Source organism: Typopeltis vanoorti, chromosome 7 (assembly GCF_054136105.1).
Source record: "Typopeltis vanoorti isolate ZY-2024b chromosome 7, IOZ_Tvanoo_1.0, whole genome shotgun sequence".
NCBI classification, from domain to species: Eukaryota; Metazoa; Arthropoda; class Arachnida; order Uropygi; family Thelyphonidae; genus Typopeltis; species Typopeltis vanoorti.
Genome location: NC_143555.1, coordinates 121577258 through 121600806, shown reverse-complemented (window position 1 = coordinate 121600806; position 23549 = coordinate 121577258). Strand labels below are relative to the sequence as shown.

Below are 23549 nucleotides of genomic sequence, written 5' to 3'. Positions count from 1 at the left end.
TCTCTGCCAGGCTGGCAAGAAGAAGACCCAGAGGAACACCAAGATATAGGTGGATTGATACAGTAAAATATAAGATCTGATAATGTTGGAGTCTTTACAGGTAACAGATTGATTTGGAGGAAAATTGTCGATAGGAAGTTAATAATGATATAAGTTTTATGTAGTACTATCATATCATGTATACCGATTGAGGGTACACGTCAGGAATTTGATGATGATGATAATGGAAAGAAACGGAACTAACAGAAGAATTAGAGAAATGTCATATAAACATTGTGAGTGGTCAGTGTGATTTAGTGCTCATGTAAAATTTGAATGCAGTGAAATGGGAGAATTGACTGTGAGTGAGTGATCAAAAGGAATATGAAGAATTGTATGAACTTGATGTTAATAAGGCTGTTGCACTTGATTATATGTCACCATGTGTTTTGAAGGAATGTGCCAGGGAGTTTACATCTGCCTTGGATACTTGTTTAATATGAGTTTTTCAATGGGTTAAGTTCCAAATAAGTGGAAGGAAGGCAGGCAGGATTGTACCACTTCATAAGGGAGATGAAAGGACTCAAGCTTCAGATTATAGGCCAATCTGTGATTTAAGTGTTGGAGAGATTGGTAAGAACTAAAATCCAGAAGTGTGTTGTAAACAGTGGCATTCTCTTTGAAGAAAAGCATGGATTTGTTAAAGGGAGGATCCACTCTCCAGCCAAAAGGCAGCAGGTTCAAATCCTGCTGTGGGCATGGATGTTTGTGATTGTCTGTGGAAATACTAGTGGTGGTCAGTAGTGATGTAGATGATGAAGGTAGTTGTGGTTTGTTGTAGTTGGTGGATTGAGTGATGGAGATTCCTTGATGAGTCTTTGGACTCCCTGGAGGTGTCACTTAATAATAATAATACTAATAACAATAATGTTTTTCTGCTTACTCATTATAATAAGGTGACAGGTGCATTGGAAAAGGGAGATGGATGCATAGTTTCTGCGTACTTTGTTTTTCTGCTTACTCATTATAATAAGGTGACAGGTGCATTGGAAAAGAGAGATGGCTGCACAGTAGTATATATTTAGATTTGCAAAGGCTGTTAACAGATTGCCATATGACAAGTTGACAGTTAAATTAGAGCTGAAGTTGGATATAGATTAGTACTTTGGTTTGGAAACTGACTGATGGGTATCAGAAAGTTGTGTGTGGGGAAGCTAATTCCTGGAAGAGGAAATTCGCAGATAGTGTGACTCAAGGATCTGTATGTTAATAATATTGCAGAAGAAGATTTGAATGGGATATTTAGTTATTGCAGATGATGCAAAGTTGGGAAGAACTATGAAAAGTACAAGTGTTGTAGCTTTACAAGAGGATTTGAATATACTGAGTGAATGGGCATGGGATTACCAACTTCAATGTTACAAAGCGTAAGGTTTTAAAATTCGGAAAATATGGATGGGAATGTACACATGTTGGGGGTATATTGCAGTTGGTGGAGGAAATAAGAGTTTTTTTAATAAATTCATCCCATACATGAGAGGTCAAGAGACTACAAGCACATCAGTGGCGTGCATGCATGCATGTGTGTGTGTGTGTGTGTGTGCGTTTACAGGTCAGATGAGGACTGAGGTGAAATAGAAGTTTATTAATGTTTTTTTGAAGAGCTGCAGGTTGTAATGTTGTAATTGGGAATACTTCATGGGGAAGGCTGTTCCAGAGGACAGAGGTAGACGGAATACAAAAAATACAAAATTAAGAATTGGTTGGGCATAAAAGAGCCTTTTGAATGAAAGAGAATGCCTAATTTTTTGGATGCTGAGGAGGCTATTGGTGTGATGTATTTATGACAGGAGAGACTGGAGGTAAATATTAGTCCAAGAGAAAGATCTAATCTTGTCTGGTGATTTGTGTACTACCGAGGATAAATGTAGGTGAGCTGAGATCTCTTTTTGAACAGAAAACTTTGCTGACACTGGAATGCAAATAAATAATTTGCCAACTAAAATTAATTATTTATAGCTGGCATTTAAGCTTAAGCTAGCATTATCAGAGACAACACTACACAATCAGTGAAGACACAAACTAAAATGACCTAGATACTAAGGGCAATCATGTTCATGTAGGCAACAGTAGCAATCTTCATGGCAACTGCATGCAGATCTGGCCCCTTGGATTCAACAGGGATAAACAGGTGTTGGAGAGGATCTACAGACAAGTGACCAAGATTGTGCTAGGCCTATTGAATGCCCCTAATGAGAACTGATTGAAGGCTTGTGGGGTTCAAAAACTAGTAATAGGCAAATAACAAAGGCATGATAGAAGCATATAAGTTATTAAAAGAATTTTATAGGATTGACACTGAAGAATTTTTTTTAGTACATGGCAGGAAAGGAAATTACAAGGGGACACCCCCTGAAAATTTGCTTTGGGGGGGGGGGGGGGATAGGTGGAACGGGTTACCAGACGTGACTATGTGCTTTGTTGGCAAATGAATTCAGTTCAAGGATGGAAATTATAGGCATTGCGTGAACAATGTTTAGAGTGGTCTTCCACTGTAAGTCTATATGGAAATGCCTGAGAAATAATAACAATCATAATTTTTATTGATAGGAAGTGATTCACTATGGAAGATTTTATAACACATTAACACATTATGTCTTTGAAATATCATTAATGTTTTGGAGTAGATTGGAGTAGGAAATCAGTGATGTAATGCAAAGGGTACTTGCATTACATCACTTTTATATTTGCACACAAAAGTGGGCAAAATAGCAATAAATATTAATATCAATTTCAGAGGAGTAACAGGGAAAATTTCCAGAAATAATATTTATATTAAGATTTTTTTTAAATTCAGTACAGATTGGCTCTTTTGTTCTTTTGCACTTATAGCATAGTTGCACTTGATGTAGAGAAATAAACAGCAAAGATATTTCAAGAAGTAAAATTCTTTGCATGCGTATTTGATTGAAGTTTATCAATGTTTTGAGATATTTATATGTCTACATTGCTAATAATCGCTAATGTAATAAATGCTTGTAAGGTACTGGAAAACAAAAATGACTGTTAAGCAATAGCTAGATACCTTCTGTATCTAGCTGTTGCTTAGCAGTAGATGTTGAAAGTATTTCCACTTGACAATATAATTTCTTGTCATCTTTAATTAAAATTTGTACAAAAGTACTGAAAAATGATTTGGTATCATGACTTTTGTTACATATCAGTTGTTGTTAAAGACTGCAGTGCTACTTCATTTGCATAGTCAAAATAGTAGCAAGTGGGGGATGTTTTATAGGTTGAAGAGATTGATATGTGTGGATGTTTTGAGAAAGGTTTCATGTCAGTGGTGTGTTGTACGTATTCTGGGGAAAGCCAGAGATGTTTACAGTGATGGGATGAATAAGTTTGATTGTACCTCCCACGATGAGTCTCTGACTCCATGGAGGTTGGATGTTAACAATAATAATAATAACACACACACACACACACACACACACACACACACACACTACATATTCTACCTTTCCTTCAACTCATTCACTGAGGAATGAGTTGAAGGAAACTTTCACAGGCATTCCATTCTGCTCATTTATCTTGTGTAATAAAAATTAAAAAACATTGACCCCCATATCCTTACTGACTTCAGTCTTACTCATCTACCAGGAAGGATTCCTTGTTCTATCCACATTCATGTTGAAAGTTTATTTTCCACTTGGTTAGAGTATAATAAATTTAGTTTAATCCTTTATCCAAGTGTGAGCAAACAAAGTTTGCACCTGAAAGTATCTTCAGGACTGGGTTAAGGTGGTACACACCAGGGCAACTCGTTGCAAAGGTGGAGCAAGCTACCAACACTCCTATCCTAGTATCTCCTATAATGCAAAACACATCTCCTTGCAGATATGTCTATTGTTATGCATTAAGGGAAGGGCCACTACCCAGACCGGTTTCGACCTTTATTGAGGTCTCTTCAGTGGGAGCCAGGCCCAAGTCGAGATATCAGGCAGAAGCATTTGCAGGTCATCTCCACCTATAGGAATTGCCAATTGGTGTGCCACCCTTTTTTAATAAATTACTCTGGATTTAGAGAAAGATGTTGAAAGTTTATTTTCCACTTGGTTAGAGTATAATAAATTTAGTTTAATCCTTTATCCAAGTGTGAGCAAACAAAGTTTGCGCCTGAAAGTATCTTCAGGACTGGGTTAAGGTGGTACACACCAGGGCAACTCGTTGCAAAGGTGGAGCAAGCTACCAACACTCCTATCCTAGTATCTCCTATAATGCAAAACACATCTCCTTGCAGATATGTCTATTGTTATGCATTAAGGGAAGGGCCACTACCCAGACCGGTTTCGACCTTTATTGAGGTCTCTTCAGTGGGAGCCAGGCCCAAGTCGAGATATCAGTCCTTATAGTCCTTATAAGGACTGGCTTAAAGGGGCGAAGCAAGAATGCTTTTCATATTCCCCGTTATCTGTAGCGGACAGTGTAGGGATAAGGTTATTGAGCTATTATTAAAGCTCTGATCATGGCAGGAGGGTAACAGCAATAGCCGAGCCTCAGTTAGAGCTTCATTAGCTACAGCATTGCTATCCATTACCCTCCAAGGGTATTGGATTGAATGAATCAATCACCGCATCTCACGGTCGATTGTCGAGATATCAGGCAGAAGCATTTGCAGGTCATCTCCACCTATAGGAATTGCCAATTGGTGTGCCACCCTTTTTTAATAAATTACTCTGGATTTAGAGAAAGATGTTGAAAGTTTATTTTCCACTTGGTTAGAGTATAATAAATTTAGTTTAATCCTTTATCCAAGTGTGAGCAAACAAAGTTTGCGCCTGAAAGTATCTTCAGGACTGGGTTAAGGTGGTACACACCAGGGCAACTCGTTGCAAAGGTGGAGCAAGCTACCAACACTCCTATCCTAGTATCTCCTATAATGCAAAACACATCTCCTTGCAGATATGTCTATTGTTATGCATTAAGGGATGTTTTGCATTATAGGAGATACTAGGATAGGAGTGTTGGTAGCTTGCTCCACCTTTGCAATGAGTTGCCCTGGTGTGTACCACCTTAACCCAGTCCTGAAGATACTTTCAGGCGCAAACTTTGTTTGCTCACACTTGGATAAAGGATTAAACTAAATTTATTATACTCTAACCAAGTGGAAAATAAACTTTCAACATCTTTCTCTAAATCCAGAGTAATTTATTAAAAAAGGGTGGCACACCAATTGGCAATTCCTATAGGTGGAGATGACCTGCAAATGCTTCTGCCTGATATCTCGACTTGGGCCTGGCTCCCACTGAAGAGACCTCAATAAAGGTCGAAACCGGTCTGGGTAGTGGCCCTTCCCTTAATGCATAACAATAGACATATCTGCAAGGAGATGTGTTTTGCATTATAGGAGATACTAGGATAGGAGTGTTGGTAGCTTGCTCCACCTTTGCAACGAGTTGCCCTGGTGTGTACCACCTTAACCCAGTCCTGAAGATACTTTCAGGTGCAAACTTTGTTTGCTCACACTTGGATAAAGGATTAAACTAAATTTATTATATCCACATTCATATATTGAAAAATCTTCTAGCATCTGTCATATAAAATTCCTTTACTAACTTGTATGTTTCTTTCATATCCTTGCCTTCATCTGGCCACCAAATCTTGAAGGCCAGCAACTACATCTAAGCAGAGCACAGCATTCCACCTAATGATCTTACTAAGGCCTTATAAAGAGAAAAAATTGGTTCCTTTCCCTGCAAGTTAATGTTATCTGCTGTGATAATTTAACTGTGGCTGTATGGCCCTTGAACTTCAACCATATCCTAGGTCTCGACTGGTCGACTACTTTCTATGATTTTCTTCGGTGTATCACTCTTCAGCCCAGGATGCAAAATCTTGAATTTGGCTACATTGCACTGCCACTTCTTTATCATTTGTCCAAGTCAGCACTTGTAATCAGAGTCTGTGATGCATGATAACACAATTAAATGGATTATACAACAGGAGGAAGATGGATATGAGGTTGAAGATGTGGTTGCAACAGGTAGGAATAGAAATCGAGTCAGGATTAGTCAGATTTCACATTTTAGTCTTCAAAGGCACTATTAAGTACATCAATACATACAGATCTTGGTTTTCCTTTAGGTCTGTTTCCTGGCATGCATTAACACCTCTCAGATAACCATTTCCCTCTCACTTTAGTGGCTGTAGCACTTTAGATTGACTCTGCTCACATGTTCTTGAATGTTAAGGAGAGGTATGATAGGTATTATGTAAATAATCATTAGTAGGTCTTCTGCAATGAGTCATTTGACTTCATGGAGATACCTATATAATAATAATATTAATATTACTTAATATTAATATTACTTAATATTAATATTAAGTAATATTAATATTGAGTTCTTTTCCAACATCTTAAATTTTTAACAGGATTCTACAATTAATACCTTCTGTTCAGTCTCCTAATTTTTCTCAGTATTCTGATATGAAACTTGACTCTTCAATAACTGCTTCATTTCCAACCCACCTTTCAGATCTGTATGTTAAAATTAATTTAAAAATGGTCTTGTCTTCAAAAATGGTCGGTTTAGAATTTGGACTAATTTCTCACTTATTCCATTTAAATTTATTCAACTGGCTCACCATCCTATCAGCTTTGCCAGATTCTGTTCTACTATTTAATTTGATATTTCTTTCCACTAAAAATTGTGGCTAAATAGATGAAATATTTTACTTGTTCTGTAGCTTCTTTGAGAATGCAGTCCTCATTTTCCATACTCCTGCCTATTTTCATAGACTGTCTTTTTATTGCTGATTTTCATGCTGAAATTGTTACGGTAGTTATTCAGTTTAGTTAAGGGGTCCTGCAAACATATACTGGCATATATCATTTGCATAATGAGAGTTGAGATTAATATATATCATTTTGACATCAGGTTTAATGACACTTTCATTTATAATGTAATCTGTATAGATGGTGAATAACAGTTTGGAAATAGTGTGCATTCTTGTCTTAAACCTGATTTTACATCAAATCATTTTTCCCCTCTATCTCCTTCAATTCTAACTGCTGACATAAGCTAAATATAGGCTATATATTCTGTATAACATCCTTTTTATATATAATTTTCACATTTCAAACAACTTTCTCTTTTCACATGATTTCTTTTCTTCTTCTTCTTCTCTCTTCCATCATCTATGTGGATGATAAAGAGGCTGAATGAACTCTTTCCACTTCCGTCTGTCCCGGGAGAGTCCGAACAATTCTGTTCAGTTTAGTGTCGCTTGTTATGATTTGGTTTTCAGGTCCTCTTTTATTTTGTCTAGCAATCTAATTCTGGGCCGTCCCTTTGGATCTTTTACCATCCATCGTTGTATTCAAGGCTTTAGATGGTAGTCTTTCTGTATCCATTCTTGTCACATGGCCAAACCATCACAGTCTTCTTTCTTGGATTTTGTCTATTATTATTATTTCTTGTTTTAGTCATTTCCTTATGTCTTCATTTCTTAGTCGATCCAACAGAGATACTCCAAGTAATCTTCTTAGCCAACCCATTTCAGGTTGGTAACCCATATCTAGATTTATTTTCTAGATCTACAAAATCTAAAACAGATCCTAATTATATTCAATGATTTCATAATAGTTCATCTTAAAGGAAAATGATCATAATCCTTGTTTGGGCTGAACCCAGCTTTCTTCATCCATTTCAGTTTTTCTTAGCCTCTTTTCAAGTATGATTACATGTATCTTACAGGGAATACTCAGTTGGGAAATTCCTCTGTAACACTAACAATGTCTTATTTCTAGAAAGTTTTTTTACCTTGGGTATAATATATGTTAAAGATACCAAGCTATTTTAAATATAAACCTGGGTTTTTACTCCATTTCCCAAGTAAGCAAGCAGACAAGTCAGTCAAGTTTGCACTTGCGAGTGTTGCAAGTCTAGCTGACTCTGCACGTAGTGCAAGTCAAGGACAAAGCACCTTATGATAACTTGTTTTGGTAAAATATTTATTAGCTCTGTATTACTTAAAACTTAGTATTTCTTAGCCTGGCTCCCACTGACGAGACCTCAATAAAGGTCGAAACCGGTCTGGGTAGTGGCCCTTGCCTTTAATACATAGCATCATACATCTCCTCCAGGAGATGTGGTTTGCATTAAGGGCAAATATTAAGAATAGTGATCAGAGCTTATACTCCCTTTACCACAAGTTGCCTTGACTTGCACTACGTGCAGAGTCAGCTAGACTTGCAACACTTGCAGGCGCAAACTTGACTGACTTGTCTGTTTGCTTACTTGGGAAATGGAGTAAAAAACCAGGTTTATATTTAAAATAGCTTGGTATCTTTAACAATGTCTTATTTCCCTTTTTTTATGGGTACTATAAAAACTCTATTCTAATTGGCTGAATATGACAGCTTGTATTTGTTGCTTAGAAAGATCTCAACTGTTTCAGTAACTCCTATTATGTCAGTCTGATACTTATCCAGTTCTTCTGCTAGTTTCTTTTCCACCAAAGCTTCATATATTGATGGTGCCAATCTTGAACTCTGCTGATATAGTGTGGATCTGTTCTGTGATTTGTTCCAGAAGAGGTACCAATGTTGAAGTAATACAGAAGTCGTATACTTCCTATATATACAAGTAGTCAAAAGATGTCACACCTTATTACTAAAATACTCTAGATTAGAGCTAGTTGTTGAAAGTGTTTTTCACTTGGCAAGTAAAAGATGCCAAGAAACTGGCATCATGGCAGGAATGGTGCTGGTGGTGTCATAGTGGGAGATTGGGTGGTAGTGGAGAGAATGGGATGTAGTTAGCAAAGTAGAGTAGACTAGAGTAGAGTACAGTGCCCTCTCGCGATGAGTCCTTGGACTTCCTGGAGATGTCACATAATAATAATAAATAATCCAGAATTTGACCTTCTAACTAGGCTTCTGAATTATCCAGTATGCCACAGTCTCTCCAGGATTACTCTGCTCCTGGAAGCAGCACAAGTTATACAGAACCTGGTTAACTGTAACAGAATGGACGGTATGATTTTAAATGGACGGTAGGTTTTTGCACACTGCCACTATCTACCCATTAACATTATTTTTTTTTGTTATTATTATCCTAAGACCCCCATGGAGTCAAAGACTCATCTAGGAGGTCCCTTTGTCATACACACAGCTCATCATACATTTCCTTAAACACATTAAATTCTCTGCAGACACCAAGCCCGCAGGCAATGCATACCAATTGTTCACAACTCTCCATGCAAAAAAAACCCTGTATCTCGCTTCCTTGATCATACCTTCCTTATACAGCTTCCAGGGATGACCTCTTGCTCTTGTTCTCCCTCAGTCTCCCACCATTTTATGAAAAATCTCTTCAATGTTAATCCTATAAGAACCCATTACCAATTTGTACTTCTCTATCATATCACCTCTCTTCCTCCTATCCACTAGATTCTGCAAATTGCAAAGTGTTCTTATTGAAGTGTTATAAAGGGAACTCTTAACCTCCTCATCCCTAATTGTCCATTATTCATTAACAGTGATGCAATTCGATGTACTCTTTTTAAATGCGTTCTCAAAACTTCAATTCCCTGTCCTAAGCCCCTAAATCCCTGGCTTTATCAATTTACTGCACTTTGGTTCCATCAACATAGTACTCAGCTTGTGATCTCTTCATTACAAAGTGCATGACCTACTGGCCACATTAAACTGGCAGATTTTTATATTCATCCATACTACCAGCCTATTTAAGCCATCACTTAAATAAGCTGGCAAGTATCAAAGAGTATATTGTGTGTATGGGAGTCGAGGCTGAGAGAAGTCAGGTGACTAGTGGTGTACTGCAGGGCTCAGTACTTGGTCTTTGTTGATCTCTACATAATCTTCATTGGCCATTGCACTTCCCAGCTTTACATCATCATCATCAGTAAACAACTGAATATTTCTCCTTAAATCATTTCAAATATCACTGATATGTACATTAAAAAGTAAAGATCAAGTACTGAGTCCTGCAGTACACCACTAGTCACCTGTCACCTGTCTTCTCCTGGCCTCCACTCCCAAACTCACCATATACTCTTTGATATCTGTCCATCAATTACCCTATTATCCATATCACCAGCTTCATAACAATAATCATTTTATTTTCTCTAATTTATGCAACAGATCCATGCTAAATCCTGTAGAATGCGTATGAAAAGTACAACAGAATCACTGAGCAGCCATTTGCTTTATCAAAATCAATTATCACTTTATGATGAAACTTAAACAAACTACTAAGGCAGGACCCACCCTTGACACCATGCTGCCTCCTGTAAAGTATCATCCTGTTCACTCATCCCTGAATTCTGTCTTCCCAACTTCTCCAATAATACCTTAACCACCACTCCTGAGATACTGACTACCTATAATGTCCTACTTCTGTCTTGGAGCTTCCCATACATAGTGGAACTATTTTGCTGCTTTCATTTCCCTGACACCTTTGCAGAACTGAGGCTCAAAATAAACAACTTAGTCACAGGAGGTCCCAATTCTCTTACATATTCTGTGGAGTGAATTTAAAGGAAAGTTAGAATGGTTTAAAATTCATGAATTGCACTTGAATGGATTTGATGTTGGGCATTTAGAAAAGTTACTGTTTTCTGAGAAGACAGAGAGGAAAGAAATTAATGTAGTAAATAATCAGAGTCTACTTTTGATGCAGGATAACACAATTAAATGGATTATACGACAGGAGGAAGATGGATACGAGGTTGAAGATGTGGTTGCTACAGATAGGAATAGAAATCAGAGTCAGGATCAGGGAAATGGGAGTGGTTAGACTGAAGAGAGAGAACTGGAAGCATAAGGTAGGAAAAACAACTGTAGCATAAAGACTGGCCTCTCTCTCTCTCTCTCTCTCTCTCTCTCTCTCACACACACACACACACACACACACACACAGATTGTTATGTTTATATACAAATGTAAGGAGTATCTGAAACAAGAGAGCTGAGTTTATTGCATTGATTGAGTCAGTATGCCAAAGATAATTCGAATAAGTGAAACTTGGTTGTCTGAGGAGGATCTGATGTCGGGAATAGAAATTGAGGGATATATAATTTTCTGGAAGGAGAGGAATGTGAAAAAAGAAGGGGGATAGTGCTGTTAATGATTGCAGAGGAACGGTGTCCACCACACCATTTGACAACTCCTATAGGTAGAGATGACCTTGCTAATGTTTCTGCCTGGTATCTCCACTTGGGCCTGGCTCCCACTGAAGAGACATCAATAAAGGTCGAAACTAGTCTGGGTAGTGGCCCTCCCCTTAATGCATAATATTATACATATCCACAAGGAGATGTGTTTTGCATTATGGGAGATATCGAGATAGGAGTGTTGTGAGCTTGCTCCACCTTTGCAACGAGTTGCCCAGTGTTGTACCACCCAGTCCTGAAGATACTTTCAGGTGCAAACTTTGTTTGCTCACACTTGGATACATTTATTATCCAAGTATTTGGACACATAATAAATGTGATGGACACATTTATTATGTGTCCACCACAAGTTGATAATGCACATACAGATTTTGAACCTGTGTGGTTGGAAGTTGAAATTAACAGGCTAGTATATCTGATAGGATGCTATTATAGGTCAGGGAATGTAGAGAATACTGATAGTAAAATGTTCAGACAAATTGGTTGGGCATGTAAAAATACAAAAACATAGAATGGAGATAGTGTATGGGAACAAGGAGAGTAAGTTTGTTGAATTTCTAAGAGATAAATCCTGCAAGAGGATTTGAATAATCTAGATAGATGGGCAAATGAATGGGATGTCTGTTTAATGCAGCAAAATGTAAGGTCTTGAGGTTTGGGAAACATCGATGGGATGCTGCATACTCTATGGGAGGAGTTATACTGGAAGAAGTAGGGGAGACAAGAGATCTGGGGTTGATGATTGATAGAAACCTGAAATTTAGGGGACATATTGCAAAGGTGGTGAAGGTAACACAGAGGATTGCTGCAATTATGAGAAGGACACTGACCTGCAGAGATAAAAGGGTTATCATTCCGTTGTATAAGTCTCTGATCAGACCACACTTAGACTATTGTTCTCAGATTTGGTCCCCAGGATTTGAAGGGAATAAATTAACTGTGGAAAGGGTACAAAGACAGATGACAAAGATGGTTTCAGGACTGTACAATTTTGGTTATGAGGATCGGCTGAGGGAATGGGGGCTTCAGAGTTTGGTGGATAGAAGAAGGAGAGGTGATATGATTGAGACTTTTAAACTGTTAAGAGGTGGTTACAGGGTTGACACTGGGGAGTTCTTTCGCTTGGTTGAACAGCGGGAAGGAATGATGACAAGAGGTCATCCCTGGAAGTTACGAAAGGAAATTGTGAGCAAGAGGGTAAGGAGTGGTTCCTTTGTATGGAGGGTGGTTGAACCATGAAATGCATTGCCTGATGGAGTGGTGAGAGCGAGAACGGTCAATGAGTTTAAGGAGTGGTATGATAGACTTAGTTTTTCTTAGGGTGGGGGGGGACCTCCCCTCGATGAGTCTTGACAGACTTTACATTCTTAGGAAGGACCCCCACGATGAGTCTTTTGATTCCACGGAGGCCTGAATAATAATGATAATAATAATAAAATATCTTAAGCAGCAGGTGACTGAAGCAACTAGAGACTAATGTTTTGGATTTGGTGATAACTTCACAAGATATAGTTATAAATAAATGAGGTATAGACACTGCCACCAGATGGTGAGAATTATCATTTGGGTACTTGTTTGGGAAGTGGTGAAACAAGAAAAGGTTACTGGCAAAAATGAATATATGTGGAAGTATAAAGTGGGTAATTATGGGAAGCTCTGTAGTCAGTTAGCATCCGTATGTTGTGTAAATGAGCCAAGCAGAAAAGACATTGAAAATGTATGTAAATTCACAAGGTAGTATATGACAAAAGCAATGTATAACTGCACACCAACTGGTAAACGAGTAAAAAGATTAGGAGTGAAATGGATGAACAGTGAAATTAAGCAAGCTGTGTTGGAAAAGAAAACTATGGAGAGATACAAGACAGTTGGTAGTGATCAGATCCATGAAGAGTATAAAGTGCAGGCTAGGAAAGTGATGAGTATGGTAAAGAAAGAAAAGGTGTGCAGTATGAGAGGATATTGGCTGGTCAAGCCAAGGTTAATTCAAGGGAATATTTCTGCTATGTGGCAAGCAAGAAAAATAATTATTCTGGCAAGTTCACAGTGATGGATAGTCATGGCAGCAGAATAACAGTTTAAAAGGATATAGTAGGATTATTTAAAAAGCACTTTATCAGAATATATCATACTGGTGTGATATATTCTGAGGCAAGTGGAAGCGAAGTGGAAGTAGGAGAATTAAAAGTGAAAGAATCAGAAGTGTATCAGGTGTTGATAGGGTTAGATGTTAATAAGGCTGTGGGAATGGATGACATATCACCACATATTCTTAAGAAATGTACACAGCAGTTGGCTATGCCATTGACCTGGTTATTTAATGAAAGTCATGATGCGGATTGGGTTCCTAAGGAGTGAAAAGAAGGCAAAATAGTACCACTAAACAATCATGGTTCTAGGACAAAAGTTTCCAATTATAGACCAGTTTGCAACTGCAGTTATAGTAAAGGTGTTAGAGAGATTAGTTAAGAATAGAATATAGGATTGGGTTGATGGACATAGCATTCTTTATGATGTCAGCATGGATTTGTATATGACTATTAAATTATTTAAGGAATTTACAAAGTATACTGGAATATTAATTAAAAGAAAATTTAATAATACTTCCTATATTTCGGCAATGTCACATTGCCATCTTCATGGGAACATACAAATATGGCACATGCATGCAGGCACTACAAAAAAGCAAATGAGGCAGAAGGTAAGAAACTACTATTGTCCTAAAGTCCTAATGGTGCCCTCTAGCAGGCTATTATTATTATTATTATTATTACCACGGGCTACTCCAGGAGTCCTTAGACTCATCGAGGGAGGCCCTAAACATCATGTTCACACAGCTGTTCAACATTCTCACAGTATCTATCATACCTTGCCTTGAACTCGCTCACTGTCATAGCACCCACAACAGACTCTGGCAGCTTATTCCACTCATTTACCACTCTAAAAGTAAAGAACCCAGCTCTAACACCCCTGCTAACCACGCTCTTGCCCAGCTTCCATGGGTGTCCCCTAGTTCTCCCACCACCAGTCCTGATCTCAAAAATATCATCTGAATTAATCCTATAGAATCCTTTTAGCAATTTGAATGTCTCAATCATATCTCCCCTTTTTCGCCTATCAACTAGTTTCTGCAACCCACAAATCTTCAACCTGTTCTCATATGGTGCATTCCATAGACCTGCTATCATCTTAGTCACTCGCCTCTGGATCCTCTCAACCTCCTCCCCATCAAGAAGGAACCGAGGTGACCAAATCTGGGCACAGTAGTCGAGATGAGGTCTTATCAGGGCTCGGTACAGAGGTACAATAACTTGTTTTTCTCTGCTCGTCAAGGTATTTTTCAACAACCAAGTGAGTTGATGAGCTGATTTAGCTACTTTCGCAATGTGCCCCCTAAACTTCATCTCCCTATCCACCAACACTCCCAAGTCCCTGGCCTCATCAATCTCTTGGAGTACAGTTCCACCAATGTGGTATACTGCTGCTAATCTTTTCACTCCGAAATGCATAACCTTACATTTTGTCACATTAAATTGACATCCATTCTCCTTAGTCCAGAACTCCAATCTATCTAAGTCATCTTGCAAGACTTTGACATCTTCTGCATTCACTATCGCCCTACCCAACTTTGCATCATCAGCGAACAAATGAACTGTCCCACTTAGACCATTCCCTATATCGTTAATGAACAGATTAAACAGCAGTGGTCCAAGAACAGAACCCTGTGGCACACCACTAGTCACAGGCCGTTTTTTGGACTCTACTCCTGAATAAACTACTCTTTGATATCTCTCCATCAACCACCCAGCTATCCATCTCACCAACCCTATATCCATTCCCATATGTTGTAGTTTACGGATTAGAATTCCATGTGGTATCCTGTCAAACGCCTTTGCCAGGTCCAGCAGTATCACTGTAAACCCATTTCCCTTATCCAGTTCAGCCGTCACCCTGTTATAAAACTTGAGCAAGTTACTGAGGCATGATCTACCCTTCACAAAGCCATGCTGTCCTCTGTACAGTATCTCATTTTCATCAATCCATTCCTGTATTTTTCCCTTGACTACTTTCTCCAAGACCTTGACAATGACTCCTGATATGCTGATCGGTCGGTAATTTGCAACCATAGTCTTGGATCCTCCTTTATGCAGTGGAACTATTTTCCCCTCTTTCCACGCCTTCGGGACTAAGCCAGACCTGAGACTCAGATTAAACAACATGGTCAAGGGCACTGATAATTCATTAGCCGCTTCATGCAAGACTCGTGCCGGTATACCATCCAATCCCACAGATGTATTCACATTAAGGTTCTGTAATAGACTATTCACCTCCACTTCATTCATCACAATTCCCATATAAACTAATGGTTCCTTCATTTTTTCAACGTCACCACCTGGATAATATACTTTTGCAAAGTGCGCGCTCAGTAACTCCACTATATCGACTGGTTCAGTGAACTCTTTACCATCGTCATTCCTTAAAATCATTTTGCCATGTACGGTTTTTCTCTTGCTTGCAGCATATTGAAAGAACTGTTTGGGATTCTCTTTTGCTTGCATAGCTAGTTTTCTTTCATAATCGGCTTTTGCTGTTTTTACCACACTCGTTACCCTTCTAGCCTGTACTTTATACCGTTCGTGTGCCTGCAGGTCACCCCTTTCTTTAAATTCCCTCCATAGTTGTTTCTTTTTTTGCAGCTCAAGCTTAATGGTGTTATTCATCCATTTAACCCCTCCTTGTTTCACTATTCGGACCTTAGGTATACAATCAGCCATAACCTCTTGTAAATGCTCTTTGATCACTTCCCATGCTCTATCGACGTCCAGCCCTTGCAGTTGTACATGCCATGGCACTGATCCAAGCAATCTCCTAAGCTTGTCATATTTGCCAGCACGGTAATTCCACATATGCCCTGTCTTAATCACAAATTTCACACCTTTAGCCACCTCCCAGGTCAAGACCTTATGATCACTCTCACCAATAGGTGGCAACATGGTCATATTCATTACAGTTATTCATTACTATTCATTACTATGTTGGGTTGTCTTGGCCGTTTGGCTGATGTTCTCATGATATGTCTCCCAAATTTGGGGCAGTCTCATGCACCCAAATTTGTTGAGGTTTGGACCATTTTTTAGAACTGAGGCTAATTCTATGAATAATCTTTCATACTTGAACTTGCTGCAGTGTCTTTCTTCCAATGTATCCTGTGGCGGGTATCTGGGGCATGGTCTGCAAGCCCAGAGTGGCTATACTGGTGAAACCGGATGTAGTCCTTGTGTTCTGAAAGTCTAATATTCGCTGTTTGACCTGTTTGACCAAAGTAGGACAATTTACAGCTACAAGGAACCTGGTATACCCCAGGTAGGTCTAGTGGAAGTGGTTGGTCTTTGGTAGAGCGGATAAGGAAGGCCAACTTTTTATATGGTCTGTAACAAGAAATCAGGTCATATTTTTTAAGGATTTTAGTTATTTTTTCTGAGGTGCCCCAGATATAGGGAATGGTGATAGATTTAGAGTAATCCTTGTTGTGGAGGGGGGGGGGGGGTACTGGTTTTAATATTTTTTGGATTTTTGGGGGGTTGTAGCCATTGGCTAAGAAAGTATTGGATGTAGTTTAGTTCAGTGGTTAGGGCATTGTCATCTGAACAGATTAATTTTGCCCTGTTATATAGTGTTTTAATAACCCCATATTGTTGTGTGGGGGGGGGATTGCTAGTGAATGTATCTGCCTGTATGGGTGGGTTTTCTTTATGTGGATGGGCTTTCGTTATGTGGATGATGATGTGTTTGCTATTTGGCCACATGGCTCAGATACACTCCACTCCTTAACACACTTAAACAACCAACATCCAAGAATCCTGTTTACCCTGGAAAAAGAGGAAAACAACAGCTTCCCTTTCCTAGATACTCTATCACTTGCCAGCCTAATGGATCCTTGGTTTTTCTCTGTTTATGGAAAAGCCCATACAGGCAGATACATTCACCAGCAATCCCACCACCCTCCCTCACAACAATAGGGGTTATTAAAACACTATATAACAGGGCAAAATTAATCTGTTCAAATGACAATGCCCTAACCACTTAACTAAACCACATCCTTAATACTTTCTTAGCCAATGGCTACAACCCCCAAAATATACTAAAACCAGTAAACCACACAGCCCCCCCCACTTCACAATAAAGATTACCCTAAATCTATCACCATTCCCTATGTCCAGGGCACCTCGGAAAAAATAAAGATGGCAATGTAACCAAAATCCTAAAAAAAACATGACTTGACCTTGTGTTACAGACCATGCAGAAAATTGGCGTCCCTTATCCATGCCACTAAAGACCAACCACTTCCACTAGACCTACCTGGGGTATATCAAGTCCCTTGCAGCTATAAATTGTCCTACTTTAACCAAACTGGCAGGACAGCGAATATCAGGATTTCAGAACACAAGGACTACATCTGGTTTCACCAGTATAGCCACTCTGGGCTTTCAGACCATGCTCTAGATACCTGCCACAGGATACGTTGGAAGAAAGCCAAAGTAATACACCACAGCAAGTTCAAGTATGGAAGATTATTCATAGAATCAGCTTCAGTTCTAAAAAACGTTCCAAACCTCAACAAATTTGGGTGCATGAGACTACCTCAAATTTGGGAGACTTACATCATGAGAACATCAGCCCAATGGCCAAGACAATCCAACATAGCCTGCTAGAAGGCACCATTAGGACTTTAGGAACAATAGCCTGCATGCATGTGCCATATTTGTATGTTCCCATGAAGATGGCAATGTGACATTGCCGAAATATAGGAAGTATTTATTAAATTTTCTTTTAATTAATATTCTAGTATATGTTGTAAATTCCTTAAATATTTAATAGTCATGTGTTGCCAATATATAAGCCTTTCTACAAGGATTTGTATAGGATAGGCTTTGTTTTAGCAATTTACTTGCATTTTATGATAAGGTAACGAATGTATTAGATAAGGGAAAATTATAAACAGTGATATTCTTGGAATTTGGAAAGCATTTGATAGATACCAGCAGGTTGTTGTATATGATGGAGCAGTGTCTCAAAAAAGGAGGATAATAGTGGTGTGCCCATGGATTCTGTTCTTGGTCTCCTGTTATTTAACTTGTCTGTATATGATATGTCATGTGGACTGACTCGGGGCTCTTCGGTTGTTTGCTGATGATGCAAAGTTGGGGAGAATTATAAGTAGCACTGCTGATGGCAATTCCTTTTAGGAAGATGTGAATAGACTTTTGACTTGGTCAAAGGAGTGGAGTTTTAGTTTTAATATTAATAAATGCAAGGTGTTGCATTTTGGAATGCAGAAATATATGACTGTGTGCTATATTGACAGTTCCATACTGCAGGAAGTGAATGAAATTTAAGATTTGGGAGTGATGACTGAAAGTAGACTGAAGTTTAGAGGGCATATTTGCAAGTGTTGCAAAGGCTACACGTCATAGTGCTGCTATGATAAGAATCACTCTTATGTAGGGATAAGGAAGTGGTTATGCCACTCTATAAGGCACTGTTCAGACCACACTTGAACTATTGTGCTCAAATTTGGTCACCTGATTTAATTTCATATTAATCCAGACGGGATTATAAAAAGAGTAAAAGCTAAGAGGAGAAAAACAAATGGCCATCCCTAGAACTTAAGAATGTGGTGAAGAGGGATGTGAGGAGTTAATTTTTCACATGGAGAGTTGTCAGTGAATGAAACACATTACCAGAATGTGTTGTTAATGCAAGAAGTGTTAAGGATTTTAAGATCATGTATGATATATATACTGTCAGTTGAATGAACCGCCCACGGTGAGTCTACCGACTCTATGGAAGGTGCGATAATAATAATATACCATCTAATTTCATCACTGTGTTTGTATTAAGGTTCTATAATATTGGAACTGCTCCAATTCATCTATCTTTATTGTCACATCAGGCACTGTTACATCTCTCACTGTAATATCTCTGCCTGGATTGCACATTTTTGCAAAACAATCACTCAATAACTCAACTCTTTCGTTTGCTTCTGTTGCCTCTCTACCGTCAGTACTCATCAAAGTCTTTCTTCTTTTAACTTGCTATACAGCAAAGGAACTCTTTGAGATTTCTTTTGATCACCTAGCTTCCTCTCATATTATTTTTAATCTTCTTTACTAGTCAGGTCACCACTCTTGGCTGTGCCTTGTACTGTTCTTGGGTTTGCTGATTTTCTTAATATTTCCTAAACAACTTTATTTAAATTAAGGGGATATTAAATCCCACATTGTTTTAAAACCGATTAAGAAACTCAAAGATCAGAATCAAAGAGTTTCATGCCGAATATAGTAACTATAAAAGTATCGGCGACTACTAGCATAAGCTAAAGCACATAGTTCAAATACGTAGTACAAACTAGCGCAACTCGTAGCAAAGGTGGTTAAAGCTCTGATCACTATTCTTAGTATTTCCCATAATGTAAAACACATCTCCTAGGAGATATATGATGTTATACATTATGGTGGGAGGTCACTACCCAGACCGGTTTCAATCTTTATTGAGATCTCATCAGTGAGTAGCTAGACCAAGTATAATATAATACTAAGGGTATAGCAAAAAGAACTTATATACTCTGCTGTATGAGTTGTCAAAAAGGTGCACCTATAAATTATTTAAAATGAAGAGCTAATAGGCTTCATTTTGGCGATGTAAACATTATTTAAATTAAGGAGGTATTAAATCCCACATTGTTTTAAAACCGATTAAGAAACTCAAAGATCAGAATCAAAGAGTTTCATGCCGAATATAGTAACTATAAAAGTATCGGTGACTACTAGTATAAGCTAAAGCACATAGTTCAAGAACGTAGTACAAACTAGGGAAACTCGTAGCAAAGGTGGATAAAGCTCTGATCGTTATTCTTAGTATTTCCTATAATGTAAAACACATCTCTGGGAAGTCACTACCCAGACCGGTTTCGATCTTTATTGAGATCTCATCAGTGAGTAGCTAGACCAAGTATAAACAACTACCTGAACAACTTTTTTTATACAACTCTTGTTTAATGATGCTGTTGATCCATCTAACCCCTACTCAATTTACCATCCTGACTCTGAGTATATAGTCTGTTATTATTTTCTTCAAACACACCTTGATCATCTCCCATGCATGCAATGCTAACATCTCTCTTTTCTTCCCCAAATTCTTATGTCATGGCACTGCTGTATGCTGGCTTCACAGTTTATTATAATCACCCACTTTGTAATTCTCTATACATTCCTTTGTAATTTATAATTCTGAATGTTTCCAAGGTCAAGATCACAGAATCACTTTCTGCAAGTGGAAGCAGAGTATCTACATTGGTAACTACTAAATTGCCTGATGCTATGATTACATCCAGCACTGTTTAACTTATTTCCTCCTCCATTACACGTTTCTTTGGGTTCTCAGGTAATTATCTCTTAGCAGCTGTATAAATTCCATTTTCTTCCCTCCCTGTGGCCATTCTTTCTTCCCGTCTGTGTCACCACAGTTGAATCCCCCCCCCCCCCCCGGCCATAAAAATTACTTGACTGCACTCATTTGCTAACTTGCTAATGCAAGGCATTTACATTCTGCCTTACACTTCCTGGTCTACTGCAGCAACCAAATATAATATCATCCTTTTGGCCTCCATATCATACCAGATAGCCACACATGAACTGCCCTCTGTATCCCTGTTTTCCTGATGTATTTCTACTCTTTTTTTGGGGTTCAATTACTCTCAATTATTAACATTAGCAAAACTCCTCCTCTCATTCTGTTCCTCTCTGAAAATAATATACCTTTGCATTCTATTCCTGTGACTATATCATCTTCTATCAACCAAGTCTCACTAATGCCTATAACTTTTGGACCAAGTTGAACTAACCAGTACTCAAAAATTCTCACCCTTGTTCCAAATATTTCCAGCATTAGTATACACACACCCACATCATTCCACACTCTCCCTTACACATTGTGTTGATTGTCCCACTAACATTAAGAACCTGGGAGCCACATACACCATCTTGTGATGAATCTCCCTCTTCTGCCTGTATAGGTTACTTCAACTCATTTGAATCGTCCTCTAAACATTCTAGTTTCCCTGGCTCTGCAGTTTTGAACTCTCATTAAACAATGTTTTCTCAAGAAACTTAACTCTGAATCCATCAAATGCAAACCATCTGCCTTATATAAGTCCTTCATCTACCAAACTCACTCCACAGATCTACAAACCATACACCATTCTTCCTGTGCAGTCTTTGTACTGACTCATTTGTAATCAAAGCTCTGTCTCAGGTTTGTCCCTATTACACTGCCAAGATGCCAAGAAATTATATTCTTGGTTTAATCCTTTATCCAAGTGCAAGCAAATAACGAGGTGTATGGGGTGTCGAGGAGAGATAGTACCTCTCCACTTGGACGGTCGCGCATAATTGTGGTTCAGCTGGATTGGTTCTCACTGGACACCCAACTCTCACTTATGGCTCCAAGAAGCTAAAGCAAAGAACTGAATGAACTGAAACCAACCTAAAGATGCATGCCAGTTCGACTGTTGCCTGGTCAAACAAGGGTCGAGCCCACTATTAGGGAACCAAGATAGTGAAGACAAAAAATATCTTATTGAAGCAAAACATCACCTAGTAGACAGGAAAAACATAACAAGCATAGGAACATAGAACTTAAGAACCCCTTGACCAGGAAGAGCATTGGAAGTACTACTGCATGAATTAGACAACATGAATTAGATGGGAAGTGATTGGACTGTGTGAAACCAGATGGACTGGAGAAGAAGAATTTCGCCATGGACAGTACAAAATTTTAACTTCAGGCAGGGAGAACAACAAACGTCAAGAGGGAGTAGCACTTATATTAAAAACAAAGGCTCAAAACTCTCTATTTTCTTACAATCCTATCTCACCTAGGATAATTAAAGCAAGATTTAAAACTCACCAACTTCAACATCATCATCATCAGAAGAAGAAGAAGACATTGAGGAGTTCTATACAGATCTGCAAAAAAGCAGTACAGTAGACATCAAGTCAGGATCTCCTAATTGTAATGGGGGAACTTTAACACAAAAGTAGGCAAAGACTGGGATACCTGGCCAAGAGTAATTGGACAGTTTGGGAATGGAGAAAGCAACGAACATGGTGAAAGACTGTTAAACTTCTGCTCAAATAATAGATTAACAATAACCAACACTCTCTTTAAACAATCAAAACCACAAAGAAAATGGACATGCATATCACCAGATGGACAAACCAAGAATATCATAGACTATATTATTGTAAACCAAAGATGGATATCAAGTGTCCTAAACTGCAGACTGTGGATCAGACCATAAGCTAGTACTAGCAAACCTAAGAATAAAGTTAAAATCTGAAAAGACTTTTAGAGTCAAAAGGAGACTGAATGTAAATAAACTACAAGACAATAATATTCTAAGAAAATATCAACAAAACTAGATAAAAACCTGAAGAAACTACCAAAACAGGATATAAGCATCGAAGAACATTGGTGCAAATTAAAGGAAATAATGTTAAAAATCAGCAGAAAATACAACAGGTTACACAGAAAGAGAAAGTAAAAGGGATTGGATTTCAAATGAAATAAAAAGAGTAAGTGACCAAAGGAAAAGCATGAAATTAAAACAGAACTATAACAGAAATGAATAATGAATATAATAGATTAACAAGAGAAATTAGAAAAGTTAAAAGAGACAAGAATAACTGGTAAGAGGAAAAATGCAAAATGGAAGAGAAGTTATCAAAAGAAAATAACTTCCATAGATTATATAAACAAATAGATCAAATTAGTAAGAACGCAGACAACAAAAATGAAAATGATCAAAAACAAAGAGGGACAACTAATTGAAAGTAGAACAAAAAGAATGACCAGATGGGAAGAATACTTTAGACAAATAAAAACAGGATGTTATTATTCCAGCCACTGAAATGGAAAAGGGAACAAATATCTTGACCAAAGAAACAATAGCACACAGCATAGATAAACTTAAAACTAGGAATGCACGAGGTATTGATCAGATACATGCAGAATTCTTAAAAGCAGGAAAGGAACAACTTACTTTACTAAATCACTTAAGGAATTGACAACGTAAATACGAATATAAATTAAATTACACTTTAATAAATATTTCCGATATTTCGGCAACGTCACGTTGCCATCTTCAAAAGGAACTTACAAAAAAGGCACGTGCACGTAGGCACTACAACACAGTAACTGAGAATGAAGTGATGAAGCTATTGTTCTCCTAAAAGTCCTGATGGTGCCCCCTAGCAGGCTAAGTAGGTGTTCTTGGCCATTGGGCTGAAGGTCTGCTGATGTAAGCC

The 23549-nt window shown here is 38.2% G+C and overlaps 1 protein-coding gene across 1 annotated transcript in view; it reads right to left on the bottom strand.

The window, feature by feature from the left end:
* Positions 1-23549, bottom strand: part of LOC150105008 (protein Obscurin-like) — a 790953-nt gene that overhangs the window by 444891 nt on the left and 322513 nt on the right. The gene's annotated exons all lie outside the window — the stretch shown is intronic.